This window comes from Myotis nattereri, assembly GCF_964212035.1.
Source record: "Myotis nattereri genome assembly, chromosome: 1".
NCBI classification, from domain to species: Eukaryota; Metazoa; Chordata; class Mammalia; order Chiroptera; family Vespertilionidae; genus Myotis; species Myotis nattereri.
The window spans coordinates 181,777,123-181,803,434 of record NC_138075.1 but is presented as its reverse complement, the minus strand read 5'-3'; positions in this window follow the sequence as shown (position 1 = coordinate 181,803,434).

Here is a 26,312-nt window from a genome sequence, read left to right as displayed (position 1 = left end):
AAAAAAACAAGGCTATGTTACTAATAGTATTGCTTTTATATTTATACATAATATCTTGCTATTTGCCTTTACCTTTAAAATACATTACTGCTTTAGTTTCTAAAACTGTTCAAAAGTCAAGTAGTGCACAAAGTTCTCAATCACTGAATTCAAATTGAATTTATAAAAATGATAATGTCAAGTAGGTTATATCAAATTTTATAAGTTTGATATACACTAAACGGAACCAAGGCAAAGTATAATTTCCTATGCTACCAAAGTCAGGAACGTTTATCATAATACTAAAATTATTCCTAATGTTAGGAGTTAAAATAGAATAAAAACTAACATTAGGAAAGATTTTTCAAAAGAATTTTTTGAGTAGGGGGCCTTCTTGGAGTCAACCATTTTACACTTAAATATAGGGTGTCCCAAAAAAATGTATACACACACTTTGAATAATTACAAAGGCAGTGTTTATTAAAACACATTTCATTTTCAAAATTGAGCTATCAGCTGTTAAAGTGTATACATTGGGGGGAGGGCACTCTATATTTAGTAAAGTTTGCTTTACTACATATCCTCATCTTCCATAGCAGCCGGAGAGGGTTTTTTGAGCCACTAAAAAAATCAACGAACTTTCATTCAAATACTTATTGAGCACCAACTTTGGGCAGGGCCTGACAACAAAACCAGGAGGTAATATTACAAACACAAGTGCAGTGGGGCCTTGACTTATGAGTGTCCCGAATAACAAGTTTTTTGAGATACCAGCTGTCTCTCGGCCAATTTTTTGCATTGAGTTGATAGAGTAATTTGAGTTAACGAGCTCCTTAACGAGCTCCATCTCGGAACGAATTAAACTCGTAAGTCAAGGCCCCACTGTATGTCTTTTGGGAAATACTGTATGCAGTGATCATAATGTTAAGAAAAAACTGAGCATAACTATGCAAATATTTTATGTAACAAAATTAGAAATTTCTGTATACTAGTGCATCTGGAATGAAATTACTCATGAAGTCATAGAGCTCTTAATTCAGAGGACATTTTTAAAATTTGTTTTAATATCTGGTTGGGTTTGTGCTAATTCTCTGGGATTGGACTAAACTAGATAGAAAGGAAACAAATGCCCTAAAACTCATAGGCAACTCTACCATTTTCCATTGACCTGAGATGAAATTTTTCTGACATAAGTAGGGCAACTGCTTCTCACTGCCTTTTAAATAATGAGGATCTTGGCCTTTAGGCTCTACTAGGTTATACATTTTTGGAGACCCCCCAAAATATTTCTTCCCCAAGGGAGACAAAACGCCTTCATCATTGGGAAACTATCGCTTGTCAACTATTTTGTGCTTTTATTCTTATTTCATCTAACAGTGAACTTACTTACAATTATACCTCTCCTCACACTTTCCTAGGTATCCTAAGAAATAGAGTTCCCACTTTTCTACATAAATGCGCTCCTTTATTCTAAGATCCTATTAAGATGTTAGTGGATCCAGCTCACCCCCCAGGCCTCTGTTTATTGCTCATGTTGTGGGTTCATTGTGCGGTGGTATATCTATCATCGCTCTAAACGTGTTCTGTGTTCTTCCAGATTTGGGTCAGGTTTCAATATTTGTGGAATCATCTGAAGGGTCTGCATAATGATGGCCTTATTTAGGATACTGGCCAGACAGTTGAAGCAACAGACTCAAAAATACCGAGGTACCAAAGTGGTGGCTCTCTAGAGAATCCAGCTCCGTCCATCTTGCTGCTTCCCCATCCTTAGGGAGTTGGCTTCATTTTTATGCCAGAAAACGGCTCACATCCTGATTCCAGCCCACGTGAAGGGAAAAGAGTGAAGGAAGCACCTGACTCACAACCTGCACACATCACTTTGCCCACATTCCGCTTACTATGCTATATTTGGATCCAGCTTACACTATTATTAGTACGGAAGATAAAGGCTATTGAGAGGATAGTTAGCAAGCTCGACCACACACTAACATGATCCAGATCTCTTAAAAAAAAAAAAAAAGGCTTTTAAAAGCAACAGCTTGTAGTTGGTGCTTTGGCTGATGTATCACTTCCACCCTTGTTCCCTTAGGATCCTGTCTAGTATTTGGAGCAGCAGGTGGAGAAAAGTAAAGAAAAGCTTTAAGATCTGATCTCAGTCCGCTGTACAGTGGTACACCTGTACTGACTGTCACAGCAACAAGTGTAACTCTGCACAGAGGGTTACAAAGAGCCAGATGATTGCTCTTTCACCACCATACCTTGAATGTACATGAACACTATAATGTGTTAAAGATAAAACTTACAGCCCAGCTGGCATGGCTCAGTGGTTGAGCATCAACCTATGAACCAGGGGGTCACAGTTCTATTCCTGGTCAGGGCACATGCCTGGGTTGCAAGTTCAATCCCCAGTAGGGGGCGTGCAAAAGGCAGGCAATCAGTGATTCTCTGTCATCATTGATGTTTCTCTCTCTCTCTCCCTCGCTCTTTCTCTCTGAACTCAAAAGTATATATATTTTTAAAAGATATAACTTACACAAGTAGGACAGTGAAGCTGAATGTACCCCTTTCCCATGTGGCTAAAATCACAATAATTTGAATGGCCTTCACTTAATGCATTGTAGGTAGGGAGTCTTCTTGTTTGGGGCCCTTATTACCATAGCTCAATGCCCTGTTGACTTTCAGCCTCCTGCTTCTTTGATGCCCACCAGGCTGACCTTCAACACTCTGCTTGCATCCCACAGGAAGCCCTGTAGTCTCAGCACATTTCACAGGATGTGCTTCCTTCCTTAACTGCTCTGCACACGGTGGCTGATAAGTATAGTACACCATTGTCTTGATTGGAGATCTCTGTGGATAGAAACAAAAACGGCCTCAACTCAGCTGTATGGGTGTAGCTAGGAGGATATTTATTAAAGGATATATAAAATAACATGGATATTTATCCCAGGGATATCAGGGAATCTAATTTCAGAATGTAGTCCTATTCCATAGAAATGGAAAGTCATTAGACAGCTACTCTTTCTGGGATCAATCAGATGATCTCTCCTCTCTGCTTCTCTAATATGTCCACTTGTTTCTTCTCCTCTTGCCCATCAATTTCTAATCTTTCCAAGGCTTTTGAGGTTCACCCAGTTCTCCCCTGAGGCTTTCACTTGCCGTGAAGCCATGCTTGCCTCAATGCTCCCATAGCTGAGACCTCCTCCGCACAATGTGAACGGCCTCAATCTCTGTATTCTGGTTCATCTTCTGAAATGAAAACATCTAATTGGCCCAGCCTGAATCACATGTCTAATCCCTGGTTCAACCAGTTGTAGCCAGGAAAGTGGAGTCACCAAGGCACGTATAACCAAAGGGTAGAAGGCAGATTCTCTTAGAATGGGCTGTGAATGGAAAGAAGACTGATACATCTAGTATTTAGATATATTAATCCAAATTAATACATTTTTTTTAATACTTTTAACCCCAGCTCAAACTTTTGGCAGAGTTGGTGAAATAATCTGAGAGTTAAACGTGATTAGTTACAAAATACCATCTAACTAAATACCTTAACTGTGATTCCCCAAAGGGCACTACAGTTCCCATGACCAGATAACTTACTGCCTCCCGCCTTCATCCACTCACACTCAAGAATTGGCAACTGCAGGCTCTTCTACAGTGGTATCCAATTCTGGAAATGGGGGTGTATCTAAACCCCTGGGCTCCTTTTTATTTTGGACATAGCTTCTTTTGAAATCTTTCATGGTTTTTAAAAATCATGTTCCTTTAAGTTACATAATCTGTGAGTATTATTTAGAAATAAAAATGTACATTACAGATTTCCCTAGAGCAGGAGTAGAATGAAGTTTCCATGGGGCTTAAAGCTCATATAGTTTAGAGACTTTTTTCTTCTTTCTTTCTTTGTTATTGTTGTTAATTCTCACCAGAAGATATTTTTTTCCATTGCTTTTCAGAGAGCATGGGGGTTTGCCAGAGGGAAAAAAAGAGACATGGGTGTGAGAGAGACACATCAATTGGTTGCCTCCCACGCATGCCCCGACCAGGGTTGGGGAGTGAACCCGAAACGCAGGTATGAGCCTTTGACCAGGAATTGAACCTGAGATCCTTCGGTGAGTAAATCAATGCTCTAACCACTGAACATACTGGCCAGGGCTACAGACATTTTTAAAGAAAGAAAATGAAATTATCAAGACAAAATTAGGTATGAAATTGATTCTCTATTTCAAATGAAAAAAGAAACCTGAGAGGTATCTTTTTAATAAATGGTTGTTAAATTTCACTGGGCATAAAAATAACATGGCAGTCTTATTAAAATACAGATTCCTACACAAGGAAGCTCACTTTCACCACTTTTTTTTTCAACATAGTATGGAATTTCTAGTCAGAGCATTTAGGCAAGAAAAATAAATATCCAAATAAAAAAGGAAGAAGTAGGAAAATTGCGTTACGGAGAAACCAAGATGGCAGCATAAGTAAACACCTGAAATTGCTGCCTCGCACAACCACTTCAAAACTACAAATAAAAGACAAAACGGACATCATCCAGCACCACAGGAAGGCTAGCTGAGTGGAAATTCTACAACTAGAAGGAAAGAGAAAAGCACACTGAGACTCAGAGGAGGTGCGGAGTAAAGTGCAGAGGTATGGAGGCGCACGTGGAAAGGGCTGGCAACTGAGGACACAGTTGTCTTTTTCATTCGGGAGGGAGACACACGCTCCCGCTCTGAACTCCAGTTCCCGGCGAGTCTCTGGGGACCCAGACTCATACGGGGAGAAACTGGACTGTCTGGCATTGGTCGGAACTCGAGGGCGGCTTTCTCTCAGAGGTGCTTACAGCAATTACCGCAGGACACTGAGACGCGGGGCCCCTTAGGGCAGGGCTAAAGATCAGCCATAGCTGTTTGCTCTGCCCCGTTGATTCCCTGAGACCCTGCCCCACCCAAGCTGTGCACAGAGGCTTTTGCATATGAATGACCTGGCCCTTTGCAATCTAAAATTACCTAACAAACTGTAGCTGGGTCAGAGAGACCCAGAACATCCAAAAGAAGGCCCAAGGCTCTACAGCAGCTTGCATTGCTTCACAGCTGGGCCTCATCTGGGCACCTCCAAACCCCAAACAAAGAAGAGGAATCTGCAGATCTCTCCATAGCTCCTGCTGGGTAGCCTCAGACAGAAGCTAAATTAGCACCTCCTTAGAGATCCAAGAGCCAGTGTACCCAGTGGTCAGAGTGGGACCATCCAGATTACAACTCCTCACGTCCATAAGGGACACACTCAGGGGGCAGACTCAGTGAGCCCCAAAGCCCCAATGAAGCAAGTCTTGCCCCAGAAGGGTGTCTCCAGCACAGAAGATCTCCCACCGTAAACACAGTTGATTCTCACAGCCAGTTGGCCTGGAGGTCAATTCCTCCAAGTGATACCAACAACAATCAAGGCTTTACTACAACAAGACTGTGCACACAGCTCACAAAGGGGTGCACCAAGAGTGTCCACCTCAGGTAATTGGGGAGGCTGAGCCACTGGGCCCTATAGGACACCTAGCACAGAATGCCACTCTATCAACACAGGGAAGCAGCTAAAATGCGGAGACAAAGAAACAGGTCACAAATGACAGAAACGGAGGAAAGCAAACTATTGGATATAGAGTTCAAAACCACGGTTATAAGGTTTTTCAAGAATTTTCTAGAAACCGCCGATAAATTTAGTAAGACCCTCGATAAATCTAGTAAGACCCTTGAGGATATGAAAAAGGACCAACGAGAAATTAAGCATACACTGACTGAAATAAAGAATAATATTCAGAGATCCAACAGCAGACAAAAGGATCCCAAGAATCAAGTCAAAGATTTGAAATATGAAGAAGTAAAAAACACCCAACCAGAAAAGCAAAAATAAAAAAGAATCCAAAAATATGAAGATAGTGTAAGGAGCCTCTGGGACAACTTCAAGTGTACCAACATCCGAATTATGGGAATGCCAGAAGAAGAGAGAGAGCAAGATATTGAAAACCTATTTGAAGAAATAATGACAGAAAACTTCCCCTACCTGGTGAAAGAAATAGACTTCCAAGCCCAGGAAGCACTGAGAACCCCAAAGAAAAGGAATCCAAAGAGGACCACACCAAGACACATCATAATTAAAATGCCAATAGCAAAAGACAAAGAAAGAATCTTAAAAGCAGCAAGAGAAAAAGAGTTAGTTACCTACAAGGGAGTCCCATATGATTGTCAGCTGATTTCTCAACAGAAACTATGCAGGCCAGAAGGGAATGGCAAGAAATATTCAAAGTGATGAATGCCAAGAACCTACAACCAAGATTACTTTACCCAGCAGAGCTATGATTCAGAAGGTCAGATAAAGAGCTTCACAGATAAGAAAAAGCTAAAGGAGTTCATCACCACCAAACCAGTATTATATGAAATACTGAAAGGTATCCTTTAAGAAGAGGAAGAAGAAGAAAAAGGTAAAGTTAAAAATTATGAACAACAAATACATATCTAACAACAAGTGAATCTAAAAATCAAGTGAATGAAAAATCTGATGAACAGAATAAACTGGTGAATATAATAGAATCAGGGGCATAGAAAGGGAGTGAACTGACAATTCTCGGGGGAAAGGGGTGTGGGGGGTGCGGGAAGAGACTGGACAAAAATTGTACACTTACGGATGAGGACAGTGGTAGAGGGGATGGTAAGGGCAGAGGGTGGGGTGGGAACTGGGTGGAGGGGAGCTATGGGGGGGGAAAGAGGAACTGTAATAATCTGAACTATAAAGATTTAATTTAAAAAATATAAAAAAATAAAAAAGGAAGAAGTAAAATGGTCCCTATTTGCAGATAAAATACTATATATAGAAAACTCTAAAGTCTCCACCCAAAATTGCTGAACTAATAAACTAATTCAGTTAAGTTGTAGGATACAAAATCAATGTACATGCCTGGCCAGCTTGGCCCAGTGGTTGAGTGTTGACCTATGAACCAGGAGGTCACGGTTCGATTCCCTGTCAGGGTTGCAGGTTTGATCCCCAGTGTCGGGGGTGCAGGAGGCAGCCAGTCAATGATTCTCTCTCATCACTGATGTTTCTATCTCTCTCTCCCTTTCTATTCCTTTCTGAAATATATATCTATATATCTATCTATCTATCTATCTATCTATATATATATATCTCAACAAAATGAGAAAGCAACCTATAGAATGGGAGAAAAAATATTTGCAAAACACATATTCAATAAGGGGTTAATATCCAAAATACACAAAGAATTCAGCTCAATAGTGATAAAACAAATAACCTAGTTAAAAAAATGGGCAAAGGACTCAAACAACACATTTTGAAGACCACATTTTGAGATTAACTAAGTGAACACTGTAGTGAATTAAGAAATTTTAAAAATATGTTTTTATTGATATCAGAGAGGAAGGGAGAGGGAGAGAGAGATAGAAACATCAATGATGAGAATCATTGATTGCCCGACTCTTGCACGCCCTCCACTGAAGATAGAGCCCACAACTCAGGCATATGCCTTGACCAGGAATCAAACTATGACCTCCTGGTTCATGGGTCAACACTCAATCACTGAACTTCACCAGCTGGGCAATTAAGATTTTAATTTTATATTTTTTGTACATTTACTAAGAATTCCAATTATCACTGTGGGGAAGAATACAAATTTTGTATATAAGCTTTAAGTGGAATTTGTCATCAGCTTATATTTTTATTTAGCTGTTTACAACCAGAAAGAATAAGCGAATGAAGAGGAGAAAAATCAGAAGCTTTAAAAGATAATAATGAATATCATAATATTTCACAGGATATTTATATTATTTGGGGGGAAATGCCCTAGAAATGTCATTTTTCCTTATCATGAAATAAGAAATAAGCACATTAATACTAAAAGTAACTTTTAAAAAAATGAGATTTATTTTTTTAAATGACTCCTAATACCACAATGATTGTATTTTATAACATATTTTATATGTGGTTCTTTATACATGCTTATGATACATGTATAATGCATGTATGTACACAGATTTAATAATAATATAAACAAACTTTGGTTAATATTATGAGTTAATAGGGGGGTTTTTTTTAGTGATATAATGGTCAGATTAACTTATTGCTAATATGCATAAAGTTCAAAACATGCATATCTGAAGAGCTTACTTATACTAGTATATTTATTTGTGATAGAAAAAATCAGTTAATGGAGTTAACTGAATTAATATACAAAACTAATTTGACAGCCTAAATTGTGGTACTCAAGCAAAATCTTTGTGGAATTCATATTTGCAATCAACGAGTTCCTAAGTTAAGAAAAAAACCACAACAGCCTGACTGTATAGCTTCAGGGAATGTCTGTTAGGTAAATTTAGGGGACTTCCAGAGGTAGCAAAAGGAGGTGGGGAAAACCATAGAATGATCATACTTTTCTGAAAAGTGGAGCTCAAACACTTGAGACACAGCCACGTCAGAGACTGGTTCCTCCAGAGTGACCAGGTCCTCCTGGACCGTGGAAATAAAGGGCAAAGGTATCACCTCAGAGTTGGGAATCAGAAATCAGATTCTCAGGGGGTTGGGAGCATAAGTCAGCCAAGGATAAGAGTTCACTAGAATAGAGCTTTCTTGGAACATGAATCGTGCTTATTTTAGACACAAAACTTTCCAGCCCCAAATGGAAAAAAAAAAGAATCGTTCTTACTTTATAAACAATACCTCTCTACCAGAAAGTTAGGAAACCACAGTGCGGTCCAAGCCCGGAGGCTCAGTGGCTCATTTGCAAAATTTCCTTGTTTCACTTGCTATCAGTATCTCCCTGGCCCTGGGCCGAGCCCAGGTTCTCAGTCCTACCACTGTGCTAAGGACAAAGGCACTTCTGGAGTGTAGGCTGCATTCTCAAGTGAGTTGGGTTACCTACTCCAGGTAAGTCAGTATGTCCCCAGAGAGTCCTTGGGACACAAAGCATAATGTCTCAGATGAATGCAGCCCTGCAGTAGGCCTGCTTCAGAACCTATCATTAGATTATCCCATAGCTCGCTGCTTCCTGGAAAGGTTCCTGCATGAGTTTTAAAGCTATAACAAGATTTACAACCTTATTTTAATTGCAAACTTGAGCACCTACAGAACGCTCTGTTTAAATCACTAATAAACCCTTGCTAAACTGAGTGGGATTGTGTTCATTCCTGCAGTTGCGCTTTTCCATAGTGTGGTCAAGTGAAATTCTAGGCTCTCAAATAAAAATTTCCCAATGTGGAGCCTATTCCTGCAGGGCTTCTTTTAGACCAAGCATGTCAAACGCGCGGCCTGCGGGCTGCATGTGGCCCACAACGAATATTTTTGCGGCCCAGCCAATATAACGGTATGTAAGAAATGTTTTAATAAAAATTTCATAACTTAATTTTTACAATATCCTGTTATACATAATTATTAACAAACTACAATGTTCACTAGTGACTGATTACTATAATCATGTTGCATTCGTTTCCCTTACGTACATTTCTCTCCATTAATACTAGCAGCGAATATTTTAGCAGCCGATTGCCACATTATTAATAGTCTTGAACTGACCTGTTTGGTGTGTGCAACAGGAAATATTTCGCTTTAGGAGAACAAGAAAAATAGGTTTATTTGTGTTATGCTTATTAATTTGTGCAGTTATTCAGTGTCTGGTAAGTTAATGTTCAAGAAAAAAATATTAATTTTTATTAAAATGTTCTATTATTTTATGTTAAAGATTACTCATTTATTTCAGCCCTTTGTATGCAGCATGTCTCTACTGAAATAAACCTACGTTTCTATGAGAATTGAAGCTTTTGTTTTTTTTGCGGCCCACATAAACTTAAACCTTGTTTATTTGGCCCGTGTTGGCCTTTGAGTTTGACATGCTTGTTTTAGACAGTACTCTTGTATTTGCCACTGTTATTTAGTGGTAGGCAGTTAGACAGACATGAGCAGAGCAAGGACGATGGGCCAGGTACAGAAGGTCACCAGGGTGGAAAAGCTACAGGTGTATAGCAACAGACCATCAGTTGTAGGGTAGACCTTGCCCCCAGGGTGACCTTTCCTCCCCTAGCATATCACTGGTCATGCGGTTTGGGCCCACCTTTCCTCCCTAGTGATAACATCTATGCCTCAGTTGTATTTCAGCTCCAGGCCCAGCTAAGCAATAAAACCAGCCTGGACTGATGTCAGGACCAGCTGCATTGAATAATGACACTCCCCAACCTCCCCGCCCCACCCCCTGCCAAGGAGACACCTGGAAAATTGTTGAATATTCTATTGAGATCTCCTGGGACATCCCCTAAAATCTCCACCCTTAAAACCCTTAGGACAGAGGACCCAGGGTGTGTGTGTGTGTGTGTGTGTGTGTGTGTGTGTGTGTACTTTCATTTCTTTTTGTTTATTTTTATGTTTGTTATAAATACTTGAATATACTTTTAAATTTTTTCTGTGATTTATTATCAACCCTGTTATTTCTGTGTTGGTTTCTATTGACTGATTATTTCTCTTGATTATCAGTCACATATTTGTTTCTTCACATGTCTTATATTTTGTTTGGGTACTGGACTCCATGGCTGTTCGTTATTAGGTATTCACATTCTGATATGTTTTTATTATAGCTCGAGTTTTGTTTTTATTGATTTTAGAGAGGAAGGGCAGGGGAGAGAGAGAGAGAAATATCAATGATGAGAGAGGGCCCGGCTGGTATGGCTCAGTGGTTGAGTGTCACTCCATGAACCAGGAGGTCACGTTTGATTCACGGTCAGGGCACATGCCTGGGTTGCAGGCTCATTCTCTGCTATGTGGTGTGCAGGAGGCAGCCAATCAATGATTCTCTCTCATCATTGATGTTTGTATCTCTCTTTCTCTCCCTCTTCCTTCCTCTCTGAAATCAATAAAAAAATATATATTTTTTTATATCGAACCGTGACCTCCTGGTTCATGGATCTATGCTCAACCACTGAACCACACTGGCCAGGCACTGTTGTCTTTTTCTTTTTTTTTTTAACATCTAAAATAGATTACATGTTGCATAAGATTCATGAAGGTTTTAAATTACTCAAATAACATAGCAACTTAAAGCAGCAACAGGAAAACCATCAGAGAGTCTATATTCAGTGGTTATATATTAGGATATTTAAAATTAAAAGACCACCATTAGTCTGTCTAATTTTTAGAATTTTGGTTAAAAAATATATATACTTAGAAAACTTAAAAGAATCATTATTTGTTACTCAAATTAGTTCAAATTTTTTAACGTAGACAATGAATTGATTTTCCTCCATGGAAATCTTATGGAGGTTTTTCTAAATCTTTTGAATTATTTTTGTAGGTAATAAGATATACTACAGGAACAGATGGAGAACCAAAAATAAATATGGTTTTATCAAAGCAAGTTGGAATTTAGGAAGTCAGAGTTTCTGTTCCTTCAGACAAATTTACCTTCATTTATAATTTACCCAGGCTGAATGAAAAAGTCCTCACAATATGTGTGCAACACCGATTTATAAGAAATCTATATTTGGTCATTCAGATGACCAAAATGTATTTCTCATATATATTTGGGCTTCATCCACAGTTCAAGCTACAGCTCTCAGAACCCTAGGAATTTTCCTAAGTGTGAGTGACAAAGGTGTCTTTTGTTATGTTAAGGAGGTAACTTTGGAAAGCACCTAAGGATGGGTGCTGGTGGCCAAGGGAGCCAACCTTGTGATTACAGGGTTGGAGATTTCCGTTGTTTCCCCACTCCTACCTTGGGTTGGGAAGAGGACGGACTTTGAGCCAATCACCAATGGCCAATGTTTTAATCAATCAAGACCATATAATGAAGCCTCCATAAAAACCTGAAAGGACAGGGCTTAGATTGCTTCTGGGTTGGTGAGCACGTGGAGACTGGGAGAAAGTGGAGCACTCACTACAAGAGTGCAGGAGAGCTCCCCACCCTTTCTCCACACCTTGCCCTATGCATCTCTTTCATTTGGCTGTTTCTGAGTTACAGCCTTTTGATAGTAAACCGGTGATCCAGTAAGTAAAATGTTTCTCTGAGTTCTGTGGACTACGCTAACAAATTAATGGAATCCTCTCTGGGAAAGTTTGGAGGCTAAGAAAGGAGAGGGTTTGGATAGCGGGTTTGAAATATGGACAGGAGCTAAATCTTTCAATGGGTAAGATTCTCATGCTTGAGAAGGGACAAGCCAGCAGAAACCAACTTTTCTTTCTTCAAACTTATTCACCATCCCTGCCATGGTATGAGAGATGGTCTAGTGGAGTTCTCCATCTGGCTCTGTCACTATATAATGATAGGGGTTGTGCAACTCTCTCTCAAGAGCATCAATTTCTAGAGAGGAGAATGTGAGTTCTATCTAGTCCTTGAGAGAATAGACAACAATGTAAGAAAATCTTTGAAGTACTTAAGATTTCTCTTTAAAGGTCTACAGACTTTCTGTTTACTTGCTTCCAAAGTAGACTATGCCTTTTATTCCTGCCTCCTAACCCAACTTTTCCTCCCACTTCACACATGTAGTTAATCTGCACTCACAGTGAGCTTCTAGCCTCCAGAATCAACCTCAAAAATTCTCTCCTATGTCAGTTCCCAAAGCCCCTCTTTCCTTTCTTCAAGTCCAACCTTCCTCAGCTCCGGTGGAGCCAGATGATTATTCATGAGGTAAATACTTGGTATAATTTGTGGTTATAAAAAGACTTTATTAATGCATAATTTAATCTAGATGTAATTTATGAGCAAACGTTGTAATTAGGCTATTAATCCCATTACAGTGTTTGGGTTTATATATCGTTCACAATAAGACCTTTGTACTTTCCTCATTGGTTCTTAGTCCCCAGTTTTCTATGATTTGATGCTTTCAGTTACATAGTTTCAACACCAAGATACTTTGGTCAATTTATCTCTATCCTTTCATAAAGTTAGGGCTTTCTTGGACATGGTCCAGCCTTCTGCTCTATGGGCATGCATGGTCAGATGATTGAAAACAGGAATAAAGGTTGTATGAAACCTAGAGGAGAATTAGAGAGGCATTTCTTTTTGTACTGTTAGGGAGTCCAAATGAGAATTAAAGAGGCACTTTGAGAAGCCCAGGGCCCTCTCTATTGAGGGAGCAATGTCCCTTTGCTAGTAACCTCATCAGATTCCACCCCTCAGATTCCTCTTGCCTACCCTCTGATAGACACATACAGAGTGAGATCACTTTGCCCATGTGCATTAAGATGATCTTAGCTCTTCTCTATCCATAGCGGAGTGTAAGAGCCCAGTATCTCAGGATTCTAAGATTCCAGGAATGTGTTCTCTTCTCCAAAGAGCAGAACTCCCAGACTCCCATCTTCACCAGGAAGGTGCTTTAGATAATTGTCACAATGTGTAACATAAACAGGCTTCACATAAAAAGAGAAGATGAAAGATGTAGCCACAGGTGAAGTAAAACAGACCATCTTAAGGATTTACTCCTCTCCTTTTCCAGAACTGGAGGCTTTGAGAGGTCCAGTGACTTCACTTGGGCATCTGATAAGAGAGCAATAAGGCTAGGATCTCTGGGTCCTCAAGCTGTCCTTTTGACCACAAGATCCGACGTCCTTCCTCTCCTATTGATATGCAGAGAAAAATGTAAAATATAAGCAGGTGGGGTGGTGACAAGGGCATGAAGGAAAGCACCATGATGTTACTTAACAAAGGTACGAAATAAAATCTGAATTTAGAAATCGCTTTGTAAACTCAACAGGAGGCTCTCGTTGTGTAATTTAAATGAATGAAACTATTTATTAAAAATGTACCATCTGCTAGGCACTGTGCTAAGTGCCAAGAACAGAAAAGTGTACAGAATGAAGTTCCCCCTGTCGTGCGTTAAAAATCATCACTGAAGAACAGTGAAGAGTTGTATGGTAGACATTGTTGCCAAGCTCATGTCCCTTTTGTAAGCTGGGGCAGCCGTTGGGCAGCCGTTGCCAGTGCCTTGGCTAAGAGCTCAAACTTGTGACTTTCTCCAGAGACTTGACCTTGGCTACGTGGAGCCCTTTCCTGGAGACTCCTCTCCTATCCAAGGGGAACCAAAGACTGACTCCTCTTCACTCTTCCATATGCTTCCCCAAACTTTTACCTGGGACCATATCCTCACTCAGCTCTTTCTGATCCTGCTTCTTCTCCTCCTTATAGGTTTTTCCTAAAGAGCATTTACTCAATAAAGTGCATACACTGGAACCCCTTTCTTAGGCTCTACTTCAAAACCCGACCTCAGACAACTGGTGCTGCTTTAGGTTACTGAGCAGTTTCCTACATGCATTGTCCAGAGTAGGATTGGTATCATTATGCAGGTCTATAAAAGTTTTAACAGGCCCCAACATTTTCTACCATCTATTGGACATGTAACGTGCTACCTCACATTCCCTCTGTTTTTCTCCTAAAGACTATTTTTCTCCACAGTTTTCACTGTGACCTTTTAGTTAATATTTTTGGCACTTAAGAGATATTTTTTGGGGCGGGGGGACTAAATTAACATAATAGGACAATAAATATGTATGTATTACATGAATTATATGTGTTTTAGCAGTTTCCCACAATTATGTGGCCATTAAAGCCATTTTAGTTAAAAAAATGTTTTTCTATGATTCTTATAGAATAATAGAGTAAAAACCATCTTGCGGAAATGGAGTCATCCTTAGTAAAGCTCTAACAAGGTGCTGGGAGATTCAGCTATTGTATTCCTTATTACATCTGAACAAATGAGCTTGTGACTGTATAATAAAGAACAGTATTAAAACAAACCTTATTAAAATTAAATTTAGTTAATATAATGCCAGTTTTTATGGTGGACAACTGCCGGGAGCTGGTCCATCCTTGCTGTTTCAAGGGATGTGGCATATATGGCATACTGTTCTTAATATGTTTGCTCACCTTCTTGGCACTATGTGTTTTAACCAAGGTCACCTCTCTGAGAAAGGTTGTTTCTCCAGGTAGGGATTTTCCCCTGAAGTTAGGGAGGGAATAAAACCTCTTAACTAAGTGCCAGGCGGGTAATTAATCACTTTAACTACGAACAATCATGCTTAAGCTACATAATCTTTACTCCCTGGAATGGAGATAAGAAACGCCCTAACCTTTGGAATAGAGATTGATAGGATTGGAATCAACTGGTATAAATACAGATGTAACGAGACAGAACTGAGAAGACAGAACCCACACAGAACCTAGAGACAGAAGAACTTCGCTGCAGAGAACATGGCAAAAGATCGTGGACTGAACCTGACTACAGAAATTGGCAAGAGAACCTGACTAGAATCTGGTGACTGAACCTGGCTGGAGAACCTAGCGAGGGAACATGGCTACAGAACCTGGCTGGAGAACCTGGAGAACCTAGCAAGAGAACATGGACACAGAACCTGGCTGGAGATCCTAAGCAGAACCTCTCTGGAGATCCAGACCAGAACTTGGCTGGAGATCCTGGCTGGAGATCCTGGCTAGGCTGCTGATCAACTGAACACTGTCTCCGTGTCCTTCCTTCTTCACCAACTCCGTCTACGCCTTTGGGAACCCCTGGACCTGCTGGGGTTGGACCCCGGCAGACAACTCCTGCTGTTCATTTTGCTGAGTCTCACAGGCTGGTTCCTCTAAGCCAGTGGTTCTCAACCTTCCTAATGCCGCGACCCTTTAATACAGTTCCTCATGTTGTGGTGACCCCCAATCATAAAATTATGTTGCTACTTCATAACTGTAATTTTGCTACTGTTATGAATTGTAATATAAACACCTGATATGCAGGATGTATTTTCATTGTTACAAATTGAACATAATTAAAGCATAGTGATTAATCACAAAAACAATATGTAATTATATATGTGTTTTCTGATGGTCTTAGGCGACCCCTGTGAAAGGGTCGTTCAACCCCAAAGGGGTTGCGACCCACAGGTTGAGAACCGCTGCAAGCAATCATATTTTCCTTTTTGACTCTCCTATGTAGTTAAGTCATAAATATTCCACTATCAAATTCTTAAATATTAGTAAATTGGGTTAAATTATTAGAGATAAGATTAAAATATTAGAGTCATAATATCTCCAAAATATGCCGCTTCCCCCACTCTGCAGAGAGTGAATGAGTATTTAAGACAGAGACAAGGCATAGTAAAGAAAAAAGTCATGGCCATTTTGCAGGCAGAGGCGGTGGCAGGAGCCCAGCGAGCGGTAGCTCCCTGTCCAGTTTTGAGCTTGGACCTCGACAGCACAAGGAAATGGAGCTCAGTGGCGTGTAATGGAAAGCATATGGACAGGGCCACGTCCTGGCATTTAGGTGCTAAGAGATGGTGCTTGTGCGGCTCATTTCTGCCTGAGAATCAGGTGCTCCAGGTGCCAGAGAAGCCAACTCTGATCCCTGGCTCCCTCCTTGAACAAGCTTTCTCTTCCAGTCACTGCAGCCCAAGGACCACACTGCCTGCTTTCTCTTAATAATGGGTATTGATAAGAACACTACATTCAACCTGTTAACATAAAAACATTCAAACCTGTAAAGAATTTCTGTGAGTTTATTTCAGCCAATCTGTCGACATATGCCGGAAAGCAGAATCTCAACAGATTTGGGATAATGCTCCGGAGAATGGCGGGTTACATCTATTTTTATACATTGCAATCAAAGGAAGGAACGAAGGTGGGTTACATGAAACCCATTGGTGATAGACCAGAGAGGTGGGAGAAAGCAAAGAGGGGAAACCCCTGGGATTGGATAAAAAGCAAAATGATAGACACATACTTAGGTGGGTGCAGGAACAATTAACATGATAACAGTGAAGGTGTCTGTCCTGGTGCCCATGCACATTGGGTTGTGCCCCACGGGGTCCGGAAAAAGGGAAGTTACAAGTTACCCAGACATTTCAAGGGTATGCTATTATAGATGCAAAAAGACAGATAGGCTCGGTTAAGATAAAGGTTGACCTTGTCAGTGAAGATACCGACCTAGGATGTAACTACCCACCATAACTGCTTTTGGTTAAAGTTTAATTTCAGACCATCCTTTGTGGTTACTTTAGGTCTCTGAGTTTGCAAGTCCACCATGCAGGCCTTCCCTGAGCTTGTCAGGTCAACATGTGGCTCCTTGTGTCCACATACTGAAGGCAAATATGAAGAAGCGAAGCACCCCGCTTTCCTCACCCTTCGGGTAATAGCAATCCCTGTCTTCCTTTCTTTTTGAATCACTCTAAAGTAGTTTTTGTATTGAATAAACATTGGATTAGCTTTAACATTCATGTTTTCCGTGAAGGTTAAGGCACTTGAAAACCAAATGCTTTTCCCGTGAGTCAGTCTTCAGGAGCCCGTTGGCCAACTCCAGTTTTGGCCCTGCTCTCTGCCGGGAGTCACCTGGTGGGATTAACTCCAGGAAGGAAGCATGTGTTGTGGTGAATGAAGTAAGGCTGGCCCAGTGCTTACTCTACACCGGAGGATGTTGAAGGTTAAGTTTATCTCCAAAAATGTGTTCTTTTGAAATAGCCTGTAACCCACCATCAGACTTGTATTGTACGGTGGAATATTGAGCGATAACTTATTGTTTGGAACTCAAATGCCTGTGCTGTACATTATGGCAGCAGTGTCCAAGACAGAGGTAGTTTTATTGACTGACAAGTGATATCAGCTAAGGCTGATGACATACATTCATTATATTCAGTGCAGTATTTTCCAGATATAAGATTATGACTTGATGTGTAGAAACTTACCTAAAGTGTTGGTTTAAAAAGAAAACCACTCTTGAAAGGTCACGATGGTGGTGTAAGTAACCACAACCACATCAAAATTACAACTACACTACAGAACAACCATCATTCAGAACCACCTAAAATCTGACTGAATGGAAGCTCTACCACTATAGAATTAAAGAAGAAGCCACAATGAGACTGGTGGGAGGGGCAGAAGGCAAAATGGGCTGGGCTGACACCCACGTGTGGCATTTTTTCATCGGGAGTTATATCTTGGCCATGGAGATCCCCTGGGAAGAGCAAGGAGTCCGAGCCCCTCAGCACAGGGTTCCAGTGCCAGGAAGAGAAGTCCCTGTAACTTTGGGCTATAAAAACTAGTGGGAGCCCTAACCGGTTTGGCTCAGTGGATGGAGCGTCGGCCTGCTGATTGAGGGGTCCCGGGTTCGATTCTGGTCAAGGGCATGTACCTTGGTTGTGGGCACATCCCCAGTGGGAGGTGTGCAGGAGGCAGCTGATCGATGTTTCTCTCTCATCGATGTTTCTATCTCTCTATCCCTCTCCCTTCCTCCCTGTAAAAAATCAATAAAATATATTTAAAAAAACTAGCGGGGATTGGGGCTGAGGGAGATGGAGGGCTGCTAAGATTCCTAGGCAGTTCCTCTTAAAAGGCCCATGGATGGGCTTACTGGGACTCACTCCTTTAGAGCTCCAGTGCTGGGGCAGCAGCTTGAAAGGATCCAGGGACATACATGGAGGAACTAATTGTCTGGCATCAGGGAAAAAACTGGGCATCAGCTTTCCGCCAGATAAAAGTGCTGGCAGAGGTCATTGTTCCTTTGCTGAGACCTCCCCTCCAAAAAGCCGCCAGGCAGATGCCATATCTGAGTCTCCATCAACCCGGCCTACACTATTTACCCTGCCCTGGTAATTCCCTGAGACCCTGCCCCATCCAATTTGCAGCCTCGTCTAAGCTGTTTGCAGTGGCTTTTACATATGAATGGCCTGTCCTGGCTCAGGCTTCAGACTTTCTTAAAATATCTCAAACAAGTAGCAGCTGGACTCAGTGTGCACCATACCTCTTGATAAGTGGTTGCAGGCCTGGCACTAGCAGCAGCTTGCCAAGGTACACAGCTTGACCTTGCCTGGGCACCTCCAAGCCCAACACAAGTAGCAGCCATCTGCAGATCACTCTGTAGCTCATGCTGGGTGGCCCCAGGCAGGGTACAGGCAGTAGCTGTCTTTGCACCTCCTGGGAGGCCCCAGAGCCAGTGCACCTGGTGGTCAACTTCAGACCATATCAGATTACAGCCCTACTATATCCATGGGCAACACACTCAAGGGGTAGAGTTGGTGAGCACCCAATGCCCCACTGAAGCAAGTTCTGCTCCACAAGGGAATTTCCTGCACAGCAGCTCTTCCTCTGCAGTCGCAGCTGGTCCTCACAGCCAATTGGCCTGGAGGTCAATCCCTCTCAATAATGCCAACAGCAATCAAGGCTCAACTACAGTAAGACAGTGCACACAGCCCACATAGGGGCACACTTAGACTATCCAGCTCAGGTGACTGGGGAGGCTGAGCCACTGGGCCCTATAGGACACTTATTACACAAGGCCACTCTACCAATTCCAGGGCACATAGCAGCTTTACCTAATACATAGAAGCAAATACAGGGAATTAGCCAAAATGTGGAGACAAAGAAACATGTCACAAATGAAAGAACAGAAGAATCTCCAGAAAAATAACTAAATGAAATGGAAGCAAGTAAACTACCAGATACAGGGTTCAAAACAATGGCTATAGGATATTAAAGAAACTTAATGAAAACTTCCAGGAACTTAGTGAGAACTTCATGGAACTTAGTGAGAACATCAACAACAACAAAAAAGCACTAGTCAGAAATGAAGGATACACTAACTGAAATGAAGAATAATTTACAAGGAATCAACAGAGTAGAGGACACTAAGAATCAAATCAGCAATTTGTAATGTGAGGAAGGATAAAACACCCAATCAGAACAACAAAAAGGACAAAGAATACAAAAATATAAAGATAGTGTAAGGAGCCTCTGGGACAACTCCAAGTGTACCAACATTCACAGGGGTGTCAGAAGCAGAAGAGAAGGAACAGGAAATTAAAAACCTACCGGAAGAAATAATGACAGAAAAATTTACCTACATGATGAAAGAAATAGACTTACAAGTTCAGGAAGCTCAGAGAGTCCCAAACAAGATGAACCCAAAGAGACCCACACCAAGAGACTTCATAATTAAAATGCTAAGAGTTAAGGACAAGGAGAGAATCTTATTTTTAAAAAAATACATTTTTATTGATTTCAGAGAGGAAGGGAGAGGGAGAGAGAGAGATAGAAACATCAACGATGAGAGAGAATCATTGATCAGCTGCCTCCTGCATGCCCCACACAGGGGAATTGAGCCCACAACCCGAGCATGTGCCCTGACCAGGAATTGAACCATGACCTCCTGGTTCATAGGTAGTAGTTCAACCACTGAGTCACGCCAGATGGGCCAAATAGAAAGTCTTAAAAGCAGCAAGAGAAAAGCAGTTTAGTTACCTACAAGGGAGTGTCCATTTGATTGTCAGCTGTTTTATCAACAGAAACTTTACAGCAGCGGTTCTCAACCTGTGGATTGCAACCCCTTTGGGGGTCGAACGACCCTTTCACAGGGGTCGCCTAAGACCATCAGAAAACACATATATAATTACATATTGTTTTTGTGATTAATCACTATGCTTTAATTATGACCGATTTATAACAATGAAAATACATCCTGCATATCAGATATTTACATTACGATTCATAACAGTAGCAAAATTACAGTTATGAAGTAGCAACGAAAATAATTTTATGGTTGGGGGTCACCACAACATGAGGAACTGTATTAAAGGGTAGCGGCATTAGGAAAGTTGAACACCACTGCTTTACAGGCTAGAAGGGAATGGCAAGAAATATTCAAAGTGATGCAAAGCAAGGATCTACAGCCAAGATTACCCAGCAAAGCTATCATTTAGAATTGAAGGTCAGATAAAGAGCTTCACAGATAAGAAAAAGCTAAAGGAATTAATCACCACCAAATCAGTATTACATGAAATGTTGAAGGGTCTTCTTTAAGAAGAAGAAGGAAAAAAAGACAAAAAATATGAACAATAAAATGGTAATAAATACATATCTATCAACAATTGAATCTAAAAATCAAAATAGACAAACAAGGAATCTAATGAACAAAATGAACTGATGAATAAAATAGAACCAGGGGCATGGAAACATGGAACATACTGATAAATCTCAGAGAGAAAGGGGGTGGGATGGGAAGAGATTAACCAAAGAGCTTATATACATATATGCATGTACATAGACAATAGGGTGGTGAGGGCCTGGGCTGTGGAGGGCCTGGGCTGATCCAGGTGGAGGAGGGAATGGGAGGAGGAACATCTGTAATACTCTCAAAAATAAAGATTAATATATAAATAAAATTACAACTTAAAAAAAGGGAAAAAGTCATGACTTACTAGAAACAGTATAGCAGACTTTATTCAAGAGGGGCTACTTCAATGGGATTTTTGTATTAGGGGAGAAAGATCTGACCTCCAACTCCAACAAGGACAAGTGGGATTTATAGCCAAGGGGGGGCTGGGGTCAGTGGATAAAAAAATTACTAGGAGAAAACATCAGGATAAGAAGGATTCTTGGTGGAAGAGTCACAGAATTCTTGCTGAAGGCAGGCCAGGGTGATAAGATATTAAGGTTTGGGAGCTTTTTGCTAAACTGCTTTAACAGGATTCTTGCTCAAATGGATTTTACAAAGGCAAAGAGGAAAGCTCAAGATCTGGCCTAGTCCAACAGAGAGCTCCTGTGAGCTCCTGGTTAAAATTAATTCAAGAAGAGAGTCTTTATCAGTAGTAACCAAAAGCCTATGAAGGTTATCAAGTTAGTGCAATAATAACCTTTGGTATGGCCAGCTGCTGTTCTAAGAGCTTTGCAATGTTAATTTGTTTAATCTTCACAACAATCATATGAGCAGATAATATTATTATCCCCATTTTACAGGTGAAGAAACTAAGGCACAGATAGCTTAACAACTCTCCCAGAGTCTCCCAACTATTGACTGAAGGATTTAAATTTAGGAAGTCATTAAATCCATTGTCTAATCAGTAAGACATACTGCCTTTTGGTGTGGAAGACAAGGAAAATTAAAGCCTAAGATCTGGCTATAGATGTTATAGCTGAGAGAGTGAGCTGGAATGTCTGACAGAATAATTTATAATCTCGTCTCACTGGTTACTGTACCATAGTTACAGACAGAATTTTAAATTAAGTAGGTCAGTTTCTAAAATGATTTGTAGCCCCTTAAGTGAAAAGGGAGCTGTAAGTACAAGTAATACTTGTTATAATGTATGTATACACCAATGTTTCCTTAAAAAACACACCAAAAAACAGCTCTTACTGGACACTTGTAAATTTGCATTTTGAGGAAACAGAAACTGCAAATATTATAAAATTCTCATCTTTAAAAACTCTCAGGGCTTATTAAAAAAAACAAACTTGTTTATTCTTTAGGGTGTTAGAAGGCATTGCACAAATAAAGACACCTTGATATTCTGCATTTAATGTCTCTGTTTTATTTTTTTAAAATATATTTTTATTGATTTTTTTACAGAGAGGAAGGGAGAGGGATAGTGAGTCAGAAACATCTATGAGAGAAACATCGATCAGCTGCCTCCTGCACACCCCCTACTGGGGATGTGCCCACAACCAAACTACATGCCCTTGACCAAAATCGAACCCGGGACCCTTCAGTCCGCAGGCCGACGCTCTATCCACTGAGCCAAACCAGCCAGGGCTAATGTCTCTGTTTTATAATGTTATTTGTTATGCAAAGAACAGAGTACAACTATGATGTGAAAACCCAGTGACAACAGTTACACAGCAGATCTGCAGAACAAGATTGCCAGTTTGGAATGGAAACCGAAGGAAAGGTCAGGTCCCACATCTTAGAAGAAATGGGTGGCAAGGAGTACAGTGGTAGACCTCCTTTCTTAATGTACCTTTTCCTTTTTTTTCTAATCCGCTCAAGGTTGTTGCTGTCATCAGAATCCCTCCTCTAAAATACGAAATTATATCTAATTAACATTTCTCTTTGGTTAACAGTATCACAGGCCATTAAAGCTCAGGCACAGGTGACTTTTCCAGCCGTTATCATGGAGCAAAAGACTGTGATAGATTTTGCTTGAGTGAAAGGAAAGGAACAGGTCTGGAATGGAGACATTGCATGGGGGTGACCAGCCCAAATCTAGTGACAAATTGGGCCCTAAGAAGCATAGGCACATGGTAGAGGGACATCAGCAAAGGGAGAGATTTCTCAAAACACATTTTGACATCGCTGCTGAAGGTCAGCATTTATTTTTTATTTTCTGAGGGTGGTGAATCTGGAATGTTATTTTCCAAAGTCATGAGATGGAGCATCATCCATTTGGGGTCACTTAAGAGTTGTTTTGTTTAATGTGGCGGAGGTATATGGTTCATACTATCAGTGGACATCTTCTGGAATCAGCTACTATTAATAAATAGCCTCCATCTAACTGCCCCAGTCTAGGGATCCAAGGTGATTAGACGAGCTCCCAAATTATTATTCCACCATCATTTCCATTTTATATAAGGTGGTTCCTTGACTCTGCCTCTCAGCTGCAGTTCACTGCACCAATGATGAATATTTAAGCAAAGTTAGGCCAATCAGAGCACTTTCCTTATGAATTTGGAATGGAGATGGATGAAGAGTAGGGGGAAGAAGGAAAGGAAAAGGAGATTGATTCAATTTCCCAGCGAGGTAACCCAACGGGACCTGCAGACTCAGGAATTGCAGGGAGCCTTATTCTGCCAGACAGGAACACAGAGGAAGCGAGGGTGCTAGGAAGCTAGGACAGGAGAACGCAGAGGTGACTCGGAGAAACAGAGACACAGAGGAAATCCAGATGTGGCTCTTCCTGAGGCTGAGCATTTCTTAATGCTTCCAGGAGCTATCCCTGTGTCTTAGAATAAATTCTCCTTGTTTGTTCAATTTAATTCAATTGGATTTGTTTTTGTAACTAAAAGAATCCCAACTGGATACACCCCTTTCTCTTATCTCCCTAATGCTATGTAGTTCAATTGTTCTCTATTTGAACCAGGAAGCAAAAGTTAACAACTTCTTCAACTACATAGCTCCCTCTGACTTATGGCCTCTATATGAAAATCATGTCAACTTTGTCATTTCTCATGGCATCTGACGTGTGGGAGCATAGTTGGTGCATATACTTAAATCGAGAAAGATGGTTAACATTGAGATAATGATGTGAAAGCACCTAGCACGCCTTCCCCAGTAGGGTTAATTAGGCTCCAAGGGAAACAAGGAACAGAGACTCATTACTTAAAAAAAAAAAAAGTGGGTTTTTGGAAAGGCATACAAGACAAAAGGAACCTCCGCTAAGAGCTGAGGCCTGGCAGAGCGATTCTAAGAACTGGATTTTCTAGTTAGCCTTTCAGCAGCAGAATTTTGTTGACCCTCCACCGTCATGGTGACTTGGTTCCTCTGTCTCTGAGTTTACTGCTTCTGCCTCTACTGACCCACTTGCTCACTCTCTTTTCAGCCCCCTTTCTCTACCTCATTGTTACTCCTAAGTCACCGTGTCTCCTTTCTTGTAGCTTCAGCTTATTAAAGCTTTATTATGCTTGTGACCTATTATCACCCTGACTACCTTACCTGGGTGTCATTTTCTCTCCAAGCTTCTTCTGAAAGGGCGAGGGCTATGCCCTCTATCTTGCCCTGGATCCTCCATGTTGGGGCGGAGGCCATGTGCTCGGAGGAGTGCCTTCTTCCCGGAGGTCCAGGCCTCTCCTGGCCACGCCCGGGATTTCTTTGAACTAACCAATGGCAAGCAAGGGATGTGCGCGCCATAGAGATGACCACATCCTGTGTAACAAGACCTGACTTGGCGCCTGGCCAATTGGAGGGCCCACAGTCAGCTCCCCTCCCCTCACTATTAAAAGCCCTGATTTTCTTGTGAGTAGCACTCGGTTTCCGGTCGCTGCGTCGACTGGAGGCCCGGGTCGGGTTAGCTAACTCAATAAAGGACCTTCTGCTTTTGCATCGGACTGGCTCCCTGGCGTGGTTTCATGGGGATCTTGAATTCTGGGCATAACACTTCCCCACCTACACTTGACAGATTCTTTTTCTTTGGTTTCTGTAATTCCCCCAAAACTTGGCAAGAAGGAGCCTGCTTTCTCTGTGTCAGAAGAACTCTTGCATTAATGTCCTCATAACATCCCGGTTTCTATGAACCTCTCTGTTGCATGTCTCAGTCCAAAGTCATAGCTGGATGGTAATAAGGATGATGGGTGTTATGAATGAGCCATATGGTCTCATGATAAATCATGACAGCCTAGAGCTGCCTCACCAGGGGGGGAATATGAATATGATTCACTTGTTCAATATAGCTCTCAATAAGTTTTTTTCTTTCTTCCTTTCCTTCTTTCTTTCCAGCGTAGTGACGTGCAGAAATAAGCTTCCCAGACCTGTACAATCTTTCACATTTGTATGGTCCTTACAGATATTGCAAACTTCCCAGAAGAGGACTTGTGGCTAGATATTTTTTTTCAGTTGTCTTGTGCAGCACTTCTCAAAGTGTGGTCAATGGTCTCCTAGGGAGATCCTCTTGAGTCTGTGAGGTCAAAATTATCTCTCTTTATAAAAGCCTAATCTGCAAAGTGTCTCCTTGGGAGTTCCACCAACCAGGAGTTTGAACACTCACTATGACGTGCGCTGACCACCAGGGGCAGCGCGGAATGAAGGAAGGCCCCAGCCAGCAGCTGGCAGCTGGGAAAGGGAGGCCCTGGCTGGCAGCCAGCAACCACTAGGGACCTTATCTATGCATGAATTTTATGCACTGGGCCTCTAGTTTTTATTATAATACTAATGCTTATAATACTGTTTCTCCATGTTGACATTTGACTAGTGATGTAAAGCCATGGTGGTTAAAATTGCTGGCATCTCAGTATGACTCAAGGCAGTGGCACTGAATTGTATTAGGAGTCATTTTATTTTCTCACTGTCATGCACTCACAGTAAAAACCAAACCATAGGAGGGAAAACAAAGCCGGTTTGCCCTGAGAATGTCCTTGATGGAGCAGTAAAATGATTAATTTTATTGAATCTTGACACTTGATTACATACTTTTAATATACTATGTAAAAAATGGTAAAAATACATAAGCATTTTTGTTGCATACTGGAAAGTACAATAGTGGTCTTGAGTAAAGCACTTGCAATTGAGGTACAAGCTGAACTAGCTGCTTTTCTCATGGAACATGTTTTTTTAATAATATATTTTATTGATTTTTTTTTACAGAGAGGAAGGGAGAGGGATAGAGAGAAACATTGATGAGAGAGAAACATCAATCAGCTGCTTCCTGCACACCCCCTACTGGGGATGTGCCCACAACCAAGGTACATGCCCTTGACCGGAATCGAACCTGGGACCCTTCAGTCCGTAGGCCGACACTGTATCCACTGAGCCAAACCAGTTAGGGCTGGAACATCATTTTTACTTGAAAAACTAGCTGACAGTAAAACCGTGGTTACTCAGATTTGGGCATTTGAAAGACAGACC